The sequence below is a fragment of the Magnolia sinica genome, chromosome 3, assembly GCF_029962835.1.
Source record: "Magnolia sinica isolate HGM2019 chromosome 3, MsV1, whole genome shotgun sequence".
In the NCBI taxonomy this organism is placed as follows: Eukaryota; Viridiplantae; Streptophyta; class Magnoliopsida; order Magnoliales; family Magnoliaceae; genus Magnolia; species Magnolia sinica.
This window is the reverse complement of record NC_080575.1, coordinates 102,220,126-102,238,610: the sequence shown is the minus strand read 5'-3', so window position 1 is coordinate 102,238,610 and position 18,485 is coordinate 102,220,126.

Genomic DNA, 18,485 nt, shown 5'->3' with positions numbered 1-18,485 from the left:
GCTGCGCGTTTACAATCCCAAGAGAATTTGTACAATATGTCAAAACAATCCCATCAATCAATCCCATCAATCACCTCATGTCAAGTACAAGAGCACCCATGCTTTCTTTCTCCACAAGTTAAGCAACCACCAAAGTAAACCAATCCATCACCCCACCCACCACTCACATCCATCACCCATCTCCCATCACTTCTCTCCTTACATCCTCTCTCTCTCTCTACATAATTTCCATTCAACCAAAGAGAGAAAAAAAGTGGACGTCCAAGCCATCCCAAGTCAGAAAAAAAAGTGATTTTGGTGGCCCACCTTTCCATCCCAAAAATCCATCATCCTAGCCATTCAAACCTCATCTCCCTCCATCAAAGTGAAGCACAAGGAGATTGGCGTTCCAACGGACCGCGAAGATCAACGGTGGGTGCTTATTAGGATAGATTTTTCATGTTTTTGATGATGGCCAAGTGAGGCCTACCGATCAACGGTATGGATCTCACTTTGGACCCTAAGATGTGGCCGATGGCCGACCTTGGTCTTCATGATTATTCCATGATGGGGCCATTCTCCATGGACCCCATCATGATGTTTATTTTCTAGCTTGAAAATGGGTTATCTAGACCTTCTATTTCGGTGGAGAAAGGATCTTCACCGTTGATTTTGATTGGTGGGCCCATTTGAAATGGGACCCACTTGATGTATGTTATAGATCATGCAAGGGAGGGCCCATAATGCCGGGGTCCCTTCATCATCACGTGTCTCTCTTTCTCTCTCTCTCTCTCCCTCTCTTTTTTTTTCATTTATTTTTGTGTGATGATATGATTGTGTGGCCCAGTTGGATGGACCCCACTTTGATGTATGTATTACCACACCATCCAACCCATTCTTGTGGTGGCCCACGTCCCTAGGTAGGGCCCACCTTAAATGAAGGTGTAGGGCCAAGCCGTCCAGTGTCTAGGGACGCTGGACTTAAAAAGGAAATAATATATATATATATATATATATATATATATATATATATATATATTATCCTTGGTTTAAGGCTATTTGAGTGGGCCATTTGTATAGGCCCTACCTTGATATATAAGTCCAATCCACGCCGCCCATCCCTTTCCTCAGACCATTTTAGTCGTTGAGATGAAAAATGAGGCTAATCCGATCTTCTGGCGGGCCATAACATGGAAAACAGCATTCCTACCATTAAAATACACTTTGAGGTTTCTACACTCCGAAAACCCATTCAATATTGGGCTTATTTGGTCCGTCTCGGGCCATGGGAAGCAATGGGTGGGGTGGATTCGCTTGATGTGGGCCCCACGAGCGAAAACTCATGAAAAAATAAGGTTTTCAAAAAAATAAAATAAAATAATAATAACTACAATAGCAGCATTGCTGCTGCTGCTATCAGAGGTGCAGGCATCGCTTGCTGCCGGCGGGCGGATGAGCAGGGACCCAGGGCTCCAGCTGTGGGCCCCACCATGATGTGTATTTCTCATTCAATCCGTTCATTTGGTGGGCCCCTTCTTGAAGTGGGCCCCCTCCAAAAATCAGCTCCATCGGGAACTCATGTGGCCCACATCACAGGACATAATGGGATTGAATGACTACCATTAAAATATGTATGGGTGGCTCAGAAGCTTTAGGGCCAAGATGAAATTTGTTTTTCCTTTTCATCCAAGTCCATGTGACCTTACCAGCAGGTTGGATTGCAAATAAATATTATGGTGGGCCCCACATGGGACCCACAGTGAGGTATGTGTCTTATTCACACCGTCCAGGTGGACGGTGGAGCCCACCTAGATGTATGTGTTCTGTTCACACCGTCCACGGTACTGGATGGTGGGACCCACTATGATGTACGTGTTCTATCCATGCCATCCAGTCATCAATCAGGTGGGCCACACAGCAGGAAACAGTGATGATTGATTACCAGCCGTTGAAACCCTTTTGGGTTGCTGCACAAGTTTTGGGTCAACATGAAATTTGTTTTTCCTTTTCATTCAGGTCACTGTGACCTTATCAACAGGTTGGATGGAAAACAAACGTTATGGTGGGCCCCATGTGGGACCCACAATGATGTATGTGCTTTATTCACACCGTCCACCATGGACGGTGGAACCCACCATGGTGCATGTGTTTTCACCACACTGTCCAGGGCTGGACGGTGGGACCTCAATGATGGATGTGTTCACTCCATGCCGTCCATTTATATGGGACCCACCATGTCACGCCCCAAACCCGGGGACGGACAGCTTCCGTGATGCCTCGAATTCGGCACTCGACTTCCATACACCAAGTCCCGAGTTCGGCGCACCACAAGGAAGATTTTTGACTGAATTTTTTTTTATATACATAGTAATACCTGAGCATGAAGATCCATGATCAAACTACCAAGCAACACTCTCCATCATAAGTCCCGATGGTTATAAGTATAATGCTTTACAAAATATACGCAACGTCAACATTGCCAAATCGAAGAATAAATGCAATGCATCGAGAAAGCTAAGTCTTCCAAGCTACTCCAACCCTGAAAAAAAAAAGGAAAATAGGAGGCTTAGGCCAAAAAGCCTAGTGAGTACACACGTGTATGCAGTGTGTCAAGCAGGCAAGATAAATGTACTACAAGGAAATCATACCATAGCCATAACCATATTACATGCATCCGTAATCACGTCATCATCATCATATTGTCATGCCGTAATTATACAATATCGAAAATACTGACGAGTCCATGAGTCATACAATATCAGAGTACGCAATATAAATCAGCATGTAAATGAGTTATAAAGAGTCAAATATCAGATGTCGAGGATGCAACACAATATGTGGTGCGAATGAAATGACTATGCTGGAGTGAAGTCGGGATGGTGGTACGTAGTATCGCAGACTATGGGTTCATCACAGAGGACTTCTATCCAAAATAGTCCCATACCTAATTTGGATAGTCGGACTCAATGTGGTAAACTCCGATCTCGGGTTAGTCGCGCGCCCCAACCGAAATCTTGGCCATTGCGAAGGTACACACAAAAAATAGCGCACCACCACCCCGAGTGAATAGTAAATGACTGAATGAATGAGTATGCAACTCCTGCTCAATAAGTCCACATATCAGTACAGTTCATCTCTGGGATCATCACCGGGGTTTAGTACACTCCAAATGACACTGTCTCTCTCTTAGCAGCACAGTCCAAGTGAGCGTAAGAAATCTCACTATCCGCCTGGCCAATAGTCTGCCAATACCTATCCGGCACGTCGATAGCGGACCCATTCACGAGCTGGTCAAACTCAGCCTAGTAATGCCCCTTACCCTCGGGCGGGTAAGGCCACACCCCCTCCCAACCGACCACGACACAGTGGGAGACGCGGCCTCCTGGTATTCGGCACTCGGGCGCTCATGTATCCACTCGGTCTCGACGTTGGGCCGTCTCCTGGCCTCGGAGGTTTAGGGATTTTCACCCAGGGACATCTATGGCGCCCGTATGCTAGAACCAAATATTTCCGGTGTCCCATCTGGCCATCCACGATATGCCTGTGGAGGCTACGGCCCTGATGTTGCTAGGGCACACAATGTAAGATGCATGAGTCATACAATACAGTCATGCATCAATCCTACGCATACCGTGCACTCATGTGAGATAACCTCCACCTATCAGGGAGTCTCATAACAATCTGTCCAACGACATATGCAATGGTCAACCACATCTCATAACAAACATGCAGATGATGTGTATGGGCATGTATGATAATGCTGTGCTGTCACATACTCATAATCAGTATCAATAACCGGCCTCAACAATCGGCTTCGACAATGTGGACATTTAACCAACATTGTCCCCAAGGAATGACCCACATAAATATCAATACATACATCATGGTGAAATCACACCACATCGGTCCTCAGATACATCACGTCGGGTCTCACACAAGGGTCGCACATTCATCGCATTGGGCCTCACTCATGGGCCATGAATATACCACATCAGGCTGTACGACCCATGGGCTTCAAATACTCAAGAGGTGAGCCCTACACACGGGCCTCAAATACATCACAATGAGCCACAACCCATGGGCCTAAAATATATCTCAATTAGCCACGCCCATGAGTCTCAATTACATCACATTGGGCTTCGCTCATGGGCCTCGAATACATTGCAAGTGGCCTCAAATCTATTTCACAGGTAGACCACATACCTGGGCCTAATACACATCACTATGGGCCGCATCACATGGGCCGAAAATACATCACAATGAGCTTCATCATATGGACCGGAAATATATCTCAATGGGCCTTGCCCATAGGCCACGAATACATGGCTACACCAATTATGATAAGTCCTATACTACAACCACTTCGCACGTCACATAGATAATGACTCATATTCGGTGTCACCTGGTTAAGGGCCGAGAGCCACATTTCATCATACCATTTATAGTTTAAAGATCACATTGTATAAAAATACAGGATCTTGATAGCATTAGCTTGGGTAATATAACCCTAAATCATATTCGGTTTAGTGTACAACTTGGTCATGTGTGATTCCTTGGTCATGTGTGATTCAAGTGGTGGTATCTATGTCGATAAGTACAAATCTACATTGTTGAATGATCATCAATGCCACTTGATTTCATACGGTTAGGTGGCCTTGTACGTATTTCACATTCATACAATTAGATGACTACGTATACTACATGTACTCCACCATTGCCTATGATTAGGTGGCTATACATACATCAAATACCCACATGATCAATGGGCCAAACAGGTAATATCACACCCTCACACCACTAGAGTTTATATATTTGTTATAATTAAACATGTTTTTAAGAGTTTAAACACAAGTATCATGATCTTATTACTTGGGGCCGCACTCTAACCAAAGTGCCAAGTGATCAAGGGATGTCCACAATCAGCCCATTTAAAGGATTAATCATCATTACTTCAAAAATTACAATACCAGTTCATCATACATTCCACACATGGAAATTACAAACTCTTATCGAAGAGGCCCAATGGTTAGCCCAAACAAGGCTATCACTGATGGGTCCACATGGCGTTCACTCAAAATGGGCCTTAACATTCTTAGGCTCACATATCAATGGAATTCATAATGGGTCCTATGCAGTAGAGTCCATGGGGATTTCCCATGAGGTTGAGTTGTGTGTGACCCACCTACGAATTAGGTCTGCTTTGATTATTTTAGTCCAAGTCCTAAAATGATATGAGGAAGTGGATGGTCTGCATGGATTAAATAGATACACCATGGTGGCCTTAAGTTGAATTCAATAGTTAAGTACTTATCCTCACAGCCTTGTATTGTATGGTCCAATTCAGGTTGGATTGACTGTTCTGTGGGATAATGGCTTAAAGGAAACCCGGTATATGGGTCGATATCTAATACATCGTCAGGATGGCTCATAATGAATTTTCAATGATGAGAGTTTAATTTGCATTATTTCAGAACGTACGACTATCTAATCATTGGATGGGCCTAAGTCTTGGTAACATATCGTCAAAAAAGTTGATAAAATAGATAAACGATGAGGGTCTTAAATATAAATCATGTCATAACCATGGTGGATTAAGTAGCATAACACCTACATCAAAGTGGGTCATACCACACACAAGTTGAGAGGGTTACCCTCCCTTAAATATTCATAATTATTTGTTAAGCCCACAGAGGTGTGGTTCATAAATCCAGCCCATCCATTATGTGTGTCCCACTTGGTTGAGGGGTCAGACCAAGTTTCAAATACATCCAAATTTCAGGTGGACCTAACAGGTGATTTACATACTCGAGTTTCGAGTTGTACAGACAGTTAAGGAGATCAAGGTTACATGGGTGCAAAGAGATGTATTTATTGCATATACACAATTCACCTATTTTTATTTTTTATTATTATTATTATTATTTTTTTTTGAGATCATTTTATAGCATCATCCAAAAATGAATCATATCCGAAGATTATCTGGACCTCACCACAAACAGTAGTGGAGATAATGATTTCACCACTAAACAATTTACAGGGCCCACCATACCGTTTATTTTCCATCCAATCTATTCATAAGGTCACAAAGACCTGAATTAAGGGGAAAAACAAATTTCATACTGCTCTAAAATTTCTAACCCAAAAGGGTTCCAATGGTTTATGTTCAATCCCCGCCACTTTTGTAGTGTGGCCCACTTGATAGTTAAATCTATCTCTTTTTTTTTTTTTTTTTCCCAGCCTTAAGACAAACTTGCCAAATGGATGGACGGTTTGGATATAACACATACCTCGGGATCAGATTGATCCAAATCTTTTTTTGTAATTATTATTTATTATTAATATTTATTTTTATGGTGTTGGCCGCCTGAGTTCTGTGTACGGCTGAAATTTGGGGGTGACCCATTTTTAAATGGGACCCATCAAATGCACAGTGCTGATGTTCGACATACATCAAGGTGGGGCCTGTGGTGAGGCCCACATCCTTCCAGCGTCAGACGCTGGCAGCAACAACGTCACTGCTGTTGTGTTTTTTTTTTTTTAAAATTTTTTTTCATATATGGGGCCCACAAAAGGATGATCCAGTCCATCTATTGTGTGTGTCCCACTTGATGGAGGGGACGGTCCAAGTTTCAGATGCATCCAAATTTCAGATGGAGCCCAGCAAGTGCTTTTATATGTTTTAGCCATGTCTGCACATTATTTTAGATGGTGTGGGCCACCTAAGATTTGGATTGTCTTCATTTTTCAGCTCCACGGCTAAAATAAGCTGAGAAATTAAATGGACAACGTGGATTAAATACATACATCACGTGTGGGGCCCGTTGGGGACCCACAACCCCTGCCCCTTTAAATCAAATGGCTGGAAGTGTCTCTCTCTTCTTCTTTTTTTATACGTGTAAGTGTGTGTGAGTTTGGCCAGCCCAATGGGCCAATGGATGGGTGATTTGGATGCCATACAAACATTTTGGTGGGGCCCACTATCAATGGGTCCCACATGAACTCTATAATAAATTAATTTTATATGTTTTCTCCTATGCATCCCCACCATTAATAGCATCATCATCATTATTGCAATTATCTTCATCATCAATCATACTATCTTCATCATCCACACCATTAATCACATCATCATTAACATCATCTCTACCATACATAAACACAACAAAATAAAATAAGAATGAGTAGGGTGGGTGTACTCACCTTGATGAATTAGATGGATGGTTGAGATGAAATTAATGGTTGAGATGGATGGAAGGGATGTGATTGATGGCCCACCAAGATCAATCCTCTCTCTCTCTCTCTAATTGTAGAAAAATGGTGAAAGGCTAAGGGGTGGAGGTGTATTTATAGAGAAATGGATAAACTTTTGGTTAAGTTATGCTAATGTGATTAATATTAGCTTAGGCTATAATTTTGATAATTAACTCATGATTTGTAATTAATGGTGGATTAAAGAAGCATGGGATGGCATGGTTTAATGATGTCATACATGAGGTGTGGCATGGAGAGATGTTGACTTTGGGGAGCACATGAGAGATGGGAGGTATGGGTATGTGACATCACCCACATGGGTAGAGATTGGCATGTACATGTGTGCTTGACATGTGTTGTGCACATGTGTGGAATGAAATACATGGTGCCATGCGCACATGATACACTTATTATTCTTCACGGCGTATCTCACTAACGAAGTATCATACCGACGCACGGGTGGTACCTCCACGATCGCGGCGATGGGGCGGTCGATATGTGATAGGTTTTAAGGTCTTGGGGTTCTGGTCAGTTGGGTGTGTATTATGAACGGTCAATCTATGTCTAGCTAAGGACATCAATCATCATGCACATATGCATGGAAAATAGTACCGAATGGACCAGGTGTTACACACCATGATGCATGTGCTGCATCCAACCTGTCCATCCATTTTAAAAGCTCATTTTATGGTATGAGCTGAAGATTGAGCTAGATCCATAGTTCGGTGGACCCCACCCTTGATGCATGTGTTACATCCAAACGGTCCAGCCATTTGGCAAGCTTGTCTTAATAGGTTTGAGACTAAAAATAAGATAGATCTATAGTTCAAGTGGACCCCACCTTGGTATATATAAGGCCCAAGTGTTTAGGCCCACCTTGTCATATTTATGACCCATTGTTAAGGCTCACCTTGATGTGTATGAGGCCGTTGCTGAGGCCCACTTTTATATATATGGAGCCCATGTGATTAGACCCATTTTGATGTATTCTAAGGCCCATGGGTTATGGCCCATTACAATGTACATAAGGCCTGTTAGTGAGGCCCATTAATGCGGCCCATTTGATGAATGTAAGGCCCATGTGATACGGCCCATTTGATGTATCTAAGGTCCATGGGTCGAGGCCCGATGGGTTGTCCTTAGGGTCCATTGCAATGTGTGATTTCTCTATGGTTTGTGGCAGGCTATGCCTTGTGAGCAATGTTGGTTTAACGTCCACATTGCAAGTATAATGTTGGTTAAATGTCCGCATTACGACTCTCCCTAGGGCCCATTGATAGGCCGTACTTGTTGTGTGTAGGCTGTCTAGGCCCATCTGCATTGTAAGGATAATTCACCACTTTATAACATGATTAGTAACTCCATGATTCATGCCCATACGCATCATATGTATGCTTGATGTGAAGAATGTTTGATCATAACATAAGCCGTTGGGCTGAGACATTTACGGGACTCCTTATGAGACAGAGTGCCCCACATGATCGCGTGGTACACGCAAGATTGATGCATGACTGACGGTGTGACTCATGCATTTCGCATTGTGTGTCGTGATCACTGCACACCCTAGGGACATAGGGTCGTGGCTCCACAGACACATCGTGGATGGCCGTATTAGATACTGAAAATGCTTTGTTCTAGCACTGTGGGCACTTGGGATGTCTTTGGGTGAAAGTCCCATAACCTTTTTGGTACCAGGAGATGCTCCAACGTCTAGACCGAGTGGATACACGAGCACCCGAGTGCCAAATACTAGTAGGCCGCATTTCCCACTATGTCGTGGTTGGTTAGAAGGGGGTGTGGCCTTATCCGCCCGAGTGAGGGAGGCTATAAGCTAGGCTGAGTTTGACCAGCTCGCAAATAAATCCGCTATCGACGAGCCAGGTAGGTATTGACAGACTACTGGTCAGGCGGATAGTGTGGTCTCTTCCACTTGCTTGGCTGTGCAGCTAGGGAGGAGGCAGTCAGTGTGAGTGTACTAGACCTTGGTGATATCTAGAGAGGAACTGTACTGATATGTGTACTTGATGAGGACTGGTATGCTTGCTTTGCATCTTGCATATGACATTTGGCTACATAGGCCTCGCATCGCATGGCCTTGGTATAGCTAATAGCATTCATGGACTTACCGCATATTTTCGCATTACTCTGATATTATATACTTGGCACTTGTCTTGCGCACACACTTACACCACCCTCTAAGCTTTTGTAAGCTTATACAGACAGTTGCATTCAGGTAGCGTTAAAAAGTAACAGCGCTGAGGCAGGAGTGCGCGTCAGTTTATTTTGGAGCCTTTTGATTATCTTGTATTTCCCTTTCCGCTCTGTACGTAAAGTTTTTGATATAGTGGATATGTGGTGATGTTGTTTTGTGACTTGGTTATGCTTGTGGTTATGCTCCATTACAAAAAAAAATCATACTGAAAATCCTCCTTGTAGGATCCCAGGATCGGAATCTGGTATGTGAGTGCCGGGATCTGAGAATGTGGCACTACAGAGGCTGTCGGCGCTGGATTCGGCAATCGAAAATTTTGTGAGCCCGTTTTCCGAGTTTGGGGCGTGACATTAGCCGTCATTTTGACATATATATTGCATTTCATCATTTTTTTTATCGCATTTGACTAGTAAGCGTATGCTCTGAGACTTGTCAATATAATCGCAGTGGGGTCCACAAGAAACCTTAGCTGGTTGGTCGATGTTTTATCATATACATTCTATTCCCTCATTTTCTATCGTTTCTGACTGACGGGCGTATGTTCTGAGACTTGTCAATATAATCGCAGCAGGTCCACCATACACCTTAACCGGTTGGCTGTCATTTTATTAAAAACATCTATATACGAAATCGCGCATCTCATGTATGCACCCATGCATGTGATTATTTAGAACGTATGTATGTGCTGCGCTTTGCCAATATAATCGGATCTTGCCCAACAGAAATTCATATCGATCAAACACCTCTACTATTACAACACATTATATTTTATGCATCACATTACATTTATAGCGCATTGCCCATATTCTTTAGAAATTAATTAGATCTTATGAAGTAAAGACCGTATAATCCGTGTGGGTAGAGTGGGTGCCTAACACCTTCCCTTTCTGTAACTGTGGTCCCATGAAATCTCTGAAATGTAAACTCACGAATCATTTTAGGGTTAAGGATCTTTGGGTCCTCAATCTTAAGTGTTTTTATGGGCTCTAACCGACTATAGAATTATAATAATTGGTTAGTGGTGATTCTGGTCAAATATCATATCTTTTACCCCATTTTACAAAAGCCCTCAAGTGAGGCAACCAGTGAAAAGAAGAGAGTAGATCTCCCACATTCTAGAGAAATTGTTCCCTCTCCGACCTCAACGTCTACAAGTTGCACCAAATATTATAATATTTTATGATTAATCGGTCTAATTTGGTACAAATTTTATGATATCTCATGAAATTTACTGCAACCAAACAAAATGAGAATTATCAGCAATTCCCAAGAGCAACAATGCGAGACCATTTGCTGCCCGTGGACAGCAATTCCAATGTGCTATGAGATTTAAATCCCATTTTGAAATGCGTATGCGAGATTGCTGTCCCCCAACTTTTGGTATACTCAATATACATACAGGCTCGGATTATCCTAACCCTTTGAATGGGGCCAATTTGTGACAGCCCTTTGTGACAGCCCTTCGTTGTTTACAAGTCATAAATCACATAGTTAGAATCATTAAATCAAAGTGTTACTTTCAAATTATAAGAAATATAAAGTGAGATTTTTCTACTAGACATTTCAAGATGATTAATCAACCTATTTTGTTTCTGGGGTCAATCTAGACAGCCCATTTTCATGCTTGATTTTCACACCATGACTTGCTTCTAGTTGTGTATAAGAATGTATGGTTCAGATTCACAATAGGTCATCCCTAGTGCCACTTAAAAGGTCTGAGATCCATTTATTAAAAACCCCACTAATTTTATAATAATAACATTATTAAGACTTCAGAATTCATATTTTTTCTCTGAAGCTGTAGATTTTGCTTACCAGGCAATGTCCAAAGCTAGGGCCCGCCGAACAATCTTCTGGAATATATATCTCTAAGCGGTTAATACCAGCCAACACTCATCACGATCCCCATAAAACCTCCCTGTGTAGCCTTAAATCCATAAAACAAACGTGATAATTATAAAATAATATAAGGTGAAATTACTTTTTAAATCATTATTATTCCCTATTTTACATGAATGCTGTATTTTTTAGACTAAAAACTACTATTCTACTTGTTATGTCAGACGCGGATGTGCTAGGATGCTGCCAATAGCAAGTGGCAACTGTTCGGTGCTCTATTTTACCACCATGATGTATGTGTTTCAAACACAGCGTTCATCCATTTTTTTTTTCAGATAACTTTATGAAATGAGCACAAAAATAAGGTAAATCTAAATCTTAAGTGGACCACCCTCATTTTCGGGATCAAGCCTTAAAATGATCTGCAAAAATGGATGGACGGCGTGGATAAATCACATACATCATGATGGGCCCACAGCTCACTAGCCAAATCGCCTCCTGATGTGTCTGTAACCTATGGAAAATGCTAGTGCACCTAGTGCAGAGGAACCTTCCCGTGCACCCATTTGGATATGGACACGTGGGATTCCCTTGTCATTGATCAAGAATATTTATCGGATCTTACTAACTCTTAATAGGGCATCTCACAAAAATCACACAAAATGAATCATCCCAACCATCCAATCATAGGATGTGAAAATGGATGGCTCTGATTATTCATATAGTAAAGTAAGATGTACAAGTCAGTGGATCCCACCTTGGACTGCTTGTTCTTCTGAAGCACCACTTTGGTCAAACGAGGATAACGACTAGCCATCCAATCCATGACCTAGAAAATGTACGGCTATGGGAAAAGGTTTAACATACGAATGGCTAGAAGCATCCGATGGTCCTGGTTCTTTACCTCTGTGCTGAGAAAAGTGGGTTGAAATGAACGGATGGTTTGTTTCGATGTATGAACACATAAGTGTCCACATGCAACTACATGCATGGTAAGGTCCCTGTGCAGTTAGTATGGTGCAACAACACTCAGCAATTCTGCTTTTATATTTTATATTTTACGACAACAGCTTCTGTTTAAGGGGAGACTAATTCTCATGGGTACGTGCAATCACCCGCAAACCACGTGCATCGTGTAAACTATACAGAGGTTTTAGCGTGAAGTCATCCGATTTGACTCAAAACCCAATTGATCTGGCGGGTCGACTCGAGATCTTGGACGGAAGTTTCCTGAAAACTCATCTAATTTTTCATGAGTTTTGTCAGTAATATTTAGTATTTAAAAAAGTATAAACATTGTATAAATAATGTCAAGTTGTGCCGACTTGAGTCAAATTCAAGTTTTCTCGAGTTTTGACTGAGTTATGACAAGATAAAAAGTTCCCAGAGTCCAGGTGAAATATGGTTGAGTGGAGCTGACCCCGACAAGTTTAAGTCAAATGTCTTTTAAAAAAAAAATTAACCATGAAAAAATGAGTAACGGAGAAAGATTATGAGGCCAAAATAAAATAAAAAAATAATAAAAAAAAAAACAAAACAAAAGAACTACTGGTGACCTGATATTTTCTCCTGTATATATCGATCGCAGTGGACTGGGACTTAACTAATACCCACCAAGCGAAGAAGATCATTACAAAGTTGGGTCCTGATTATGTGAAGATTTATTATTGTCCAAATCACTGGATCTTATATTGGTGAGAGCATGAGACGAAAACCAATTGTCCAAATTGGAAAACTTTTAGGTACAAGAAATAAATTTATTATGAGAGAAAACAATCTCAAGTATCTACCAATTTGTTAAGCTATTTTCTATTAGCACCAAGGTTACAAAGAATGTTTAATGTGCCATGGTTGGTAAAAGAAATGTCTTGGCACTCAATTAGGAAATTGCAACATGAAAAGATGGAGCATCCGACTGATTCTATTGCATGGAGGAATATCGATGAGAAGTATACGAATATTTCAATTGAACCTTGCAATGTTCAATTGGGTCTGGCCACATATAGATTTAACATCTTTAGTGCTTACAGTATGTCGTATAGTTCATGGTCCATTATGTGTGTGACGTACACCTTAGGCGAGATAAGATGTGGGCTCTTATGGAGGAACGGTATTATTAGCCGCAATTGATATGTAACATAGGTAAAGCAGTGCGACGCTGTCATGTTTGTCATACTTCCAAGAGGCAGTCTCAGAATATGGGCCTCTATACCCCGTTACCTATACCTGATGACTCTTGGGAGGACATACCTATGGACTTCATGCTTGGTCTCCCATGAACATAATACGCCATGGATTCGGTGTTCGTGGTAGTAGATTGTTTCTCAAAGATGGCGCACTTTATAATATGTAAGAAACCCCTCGATGCAACATGTGTAGTGAATCTATTCTTCAGAGAGGTTGTGCGGCTTCATGAGGTTCTTAAGACGATTACTTTTGACCGTGACATGAAATTCATTAGCCACTTCTGATGGAATTGGTGGAATCAGTTTAGTATACAACTTCAATTCAGCAGTGCTTACCACTCATAGACTGATGGGCAGACTAAAATTGTGAATCACATGTTAGGAAACCTCCTTTGATGTATTTCAGGTGACAAACCAAAGTAGTGAGATTTGACCTTGTCGAAGCGAAATTTGTATTCAGCAACATGGTGAACCGCTCGATAGGGAAATCCCCATTTCAGATTGTTTATGATCAAGTGCCCCGCCACATACTTGACTTGGTCCCTTTACCTAAACTCTTCTGCATGAGCATTGTAATAGAACATATAGGACCGAATCATGAGCATTCATGCGGATGTGCAAGCTAAGTTACATGCCTTGAACGATAAGTACAAGAAGCAAATCGACAAGCATCGTCGACAAAAGGTGTTCAAGGTAGGCAACCATGTTATGGTCCATCTATGCAGGGAGAGATTTCCGACTGAGACCTATAACATATTGAAGAACAAGAAAATTGGACAGGTATAGATCCTCCCAAAGATTAACGACAACGCTTACGTTGTTGATCTTTCGGATGACATTAAAATCTTGCGTACTTTCAACGTTGCGGACCTGACCGAGTATCATGAACCGAAGTGGGACGAGAACTTGAAGTTGAGTTCTTTTGAAGTAGAGGGGACTGATGTAGAGCGCGTCGCGAACACTTTCATGGCCAAGATGGACCAGATAATGCCCGATCAGAGGCAAAAATTATGAAGACTGTCAGAACCCTAAAATAGGTGTATCTCACAAATCGGAATGAGTTATTCGACATACCGTATATGATTTTGGGTTAGGAGAAGCTACTTTAGCCAATCAACCTGCTATGATGGGTTGCCTACGCTAGATTTGCTAGATTCCATCAGATTGACGGTCGAATGTCCTTTTTAATTTTGTAGTTTTAATTCAATCATGACTCTTGATCCTTTGAGCTTTAGGAGTTGTGACCAACATGAAAAGGGCTTAGAAAAATTAGGGGAACAACTTGGTTAGGGTAAATTGGACACTTACTATTTTTGGCTGAAAACCATGAAATCTAGAAGAAATGTGACCATCTATAAATAGTAAGTTTACTATTTAAAATAAGTCACATTTTTAGGGAGTTTGAGTTCGAGTTTGATTATGAAACTTCTTTCTACGTTTGATATCACTATTTAAAAGATTATAATATTTTTTTTTAATCATCAATCAATTTATTTTTTATTTTACTAGAATTTATTCCCTTTATTTCCTCGTGGATTCGAGGAATCTCTATAAGGAGTTTAGGGAACTCTGTGGATTCGGAGTAATTATTCCATGAGGAAGACAGTGATCAACCTCATCACGTCCTTCCCTGCGTTAGATTGTTTCTATCCAAAAATCAACTTTTCAAGAATTTTCATATTCATAGGAATCGAACCAATCAGGTTCGTGAAGAGGTCCAGGTGTTCGAGTTTGGTCCAACTGGTGAAGGAAAAAAGAGCTAGTTCACTGGTTATTTCGTTGCTGGAAATGTCGAGCATAGATATTCAAGTTTGGTAAGCCAATGAAAGTGTCAAGTTGCATGAAAGTAGATTTGCAGACAAATCAATGAAGGAGAGTTTGGAAAGATTTTGGGATGGGATGGTTCCGTGGAGTGCATTGTTGCTTAGGTTGAGACAGATGAGGTTTGGAAGGATGTGAATTTAAAGTGATGGAGATTACATTGAAAGTCTGCATTTGGGAAGTTTATTTCTGTTACGCTTCCAGTATCATCACACCTTATTATTTAAAGAAAAATAATAAAATTATAAAAGGTTGAAGTTGTTGGAATATATTGTTGAATTAAATAGACTATTAAAAAATCGAGAACAAAAAAAAAATAATTGAGAAAGAGGACTTATTGAATTGAGTCGAGGCGGACGTGAGTCGCTCGGCTTGAAATTGAATTTGCTTCAATTGGACAGCGTCCTAAGTGCAACAGGTTTCTAAAGCAATTGACCTCCAGGATACAACGACTATGACCCGGTCCCAGCGGGGCACTCACTATACGCGGGCTCGAACCACTTGCAGTTTAACCTGAAAGTATTGATTTGACTTAGCAACAAACTCAGCAAAAATTCTTAAACCAAAATACATAGAGAATTTTATAAGAGGAGAGGAGAAATGATTTTTTATACTTTAGAAGTAGGAACGAAAGTCCTTTTATAGACTCTGAAATGGTGCATTAAGCACCATTCAGAAAGGATTAAGTCTATTGGGTTTAAACCCAATAGGTGCGACCAACCGGAATGGATAGATCTCTCTAGTTTAAAATGAAAAGGAGAAAGTGCGAGTACACTCTCGTAAATAAAGTCCTACGAGTACTCATATACACACACCTACGCGAGTACACTCGTTCTCACACTCGCACCCGCGCCCATGCCCATGCCCAGCCCACCCCAGCTCATCCCGTCGCGCATGTGGACACGGACACGGACTCGGTTTGGCTTGACGCGCGCATGTATGTGGTCATTGACCCCCCTTCCACCCCCCTAAGGACCAAATTCACATGCCCCCTGAATGGGGCTCAAAGTCTATCTTATATACAAGATATTTTCCTTTGGTAAATCTGATGTGGGACAAAATCCATAATACAAAAACACCAAAATTTCAAATGTGAAGGGAAATCGAAAAATTTGAAAATCAAATTTTAATGTTTATTTTGAAACAAAATACAGCAATTCCCAACATGTTTCAAAATAAAAAGTCTTTCAGGTTAAAGTGTAATAGTTGTACAATGGTGCCGGTGTCACTATAGACTTGAACCGACATTAAAGTAAGCAAAACACGTCTATAGGAATCAGGTGACACTATAGTCTTGAACCTGAATCCTTTTAGTGCAAATCGCAAGTACATGCTACTCACACAACTCTTCCTCTGCAAGTGATTCTATAGTTTGGTGCGTTTTGGTCATACACCATTACCTAGATTTCATGAGTACTCTAGAGAATTCTTCTAGAATCTCACAGGAAGCGGCCTCCACCTCTACACTCATATAGGTGAATTCCATCAAGTATATGCGGTAGCTATATACACCACAAAATATATGACTATGGATTAATTAAGAGTTTTAAAAACTCATCCTTCTGCGTTGTTGCTCGCACTGTATACTATATAAGGGGCTCATATAATTCAATGCAATCATCTACCTCATGTCTTGTTGTTTACCCATTGAACCTATCTTATGAGATCTCTACTTGTATAGGTTGGGTTGCCGACACTAGCAGCTTATATATTAGGCTTAACCCTATTCCCTGTGATGTATCATTGACTAATCTTTTAAATATTTCTTTGGTCAGAGGATTTGCCAGATTCTTTTCTGACCTTACAAAGTCAATAGATATAACTCCATCACGCAACATGTGTTTGACTATGTTGTGTCTGAGTCTAATATGCCTGCTCTTTCCATTATATATTTTACTCTTTGCTTTTGCTATAGCTGCTTGACAATCACAATGAATATATATAATCGATATAGGCTTTAACCATAATGGTATATCAATTAAGAGATTTCTAAGCCACTCGGCTTCTGATCCAGCCTTTTTTAAGGCAATAAACTCAGATTTTATAGTTGACTGAGCGATACATGTCTGCTTGGTAGACTTCCAAGAGACTGCTCATCCACCTAAGGTGAAGACATAACCGCTAGTGGATTTTGTCTCATCTGAATCACTGATCCAATTAGCATCACTGTATCTTTCTAATACAACAGGAAAATCATTATAATGTAAACCATAGGCCATACTTCCTTTTAGGTATTTCAAAATCCTAGACAAAGCATTACAATGCTCTTTTCCAGAGTTATGTGTATATCTACTTAGTCTTCCTACTGCAAAAGGTATGTCTGGTTTAGTGTAGTTTGTTAGATACATAAGGCTACTAATTATTCTAGAATATTCCAATTGAGACATACTACTATCTGTATTCTTCATAAGAGTCACACTATAATGATAAGATGTATTGACAAGTAAACAGTCAAAATAGTTAAACTTTCTCAGTAACCTCTCAATGTAATGAGATCGTGATAATACAATAGCATCATCTTTCTTGGTTATTTCAATACCCAAGATTACACTAGCCTCTCCTAAGTCTTTCATGTCAAATTTAGAAGACAAGAATTTATTAGTTCAATAACTAATTTAATATTAGTTTTAGAAATTTTACTATATATTAATCTATCTATATCATTTATATGATAACCATTTGATTTTAAAATACCATCAAATTTTTCATGCCATTGTTTAGGAGTCTGTTTTAGACTATATAGTGATTTAATTAGACTATATATTTTATTTTTTTTACCAGATATCTTATAACCCTCAGGTTGCTTTATATATATTTCTTTTTCTAAGTCTCCATTTAAGAAAGTCGTCTTAATGTCCATCTAGTGTACCACCAGTTTATATATGAAAGTTATCGCTATTAATACCCTAATAGTTGAAATCCTAGTTACAAGGAAACATGTATCAAAATAATTTATTCTTTCCTTTCGTTTAAAGCCTTTTGCTACCAACCTAGCCTTAAACTTATCAATAGTTTCATTTAGTTTTAATTTCTTTCTAAACACCCATTTACAGCCTATTGGTTTGTCTCCAGGTTGTAGGTCTACAAGTTCCTAAGTGTTATTAGATATAATAGATTCCAACTCATCATTTATTGCTTCCTTTCAAAAGGTTGCATCTAGAGAGTTAATCACTTTTATATAAGTTGTAGGATCATCT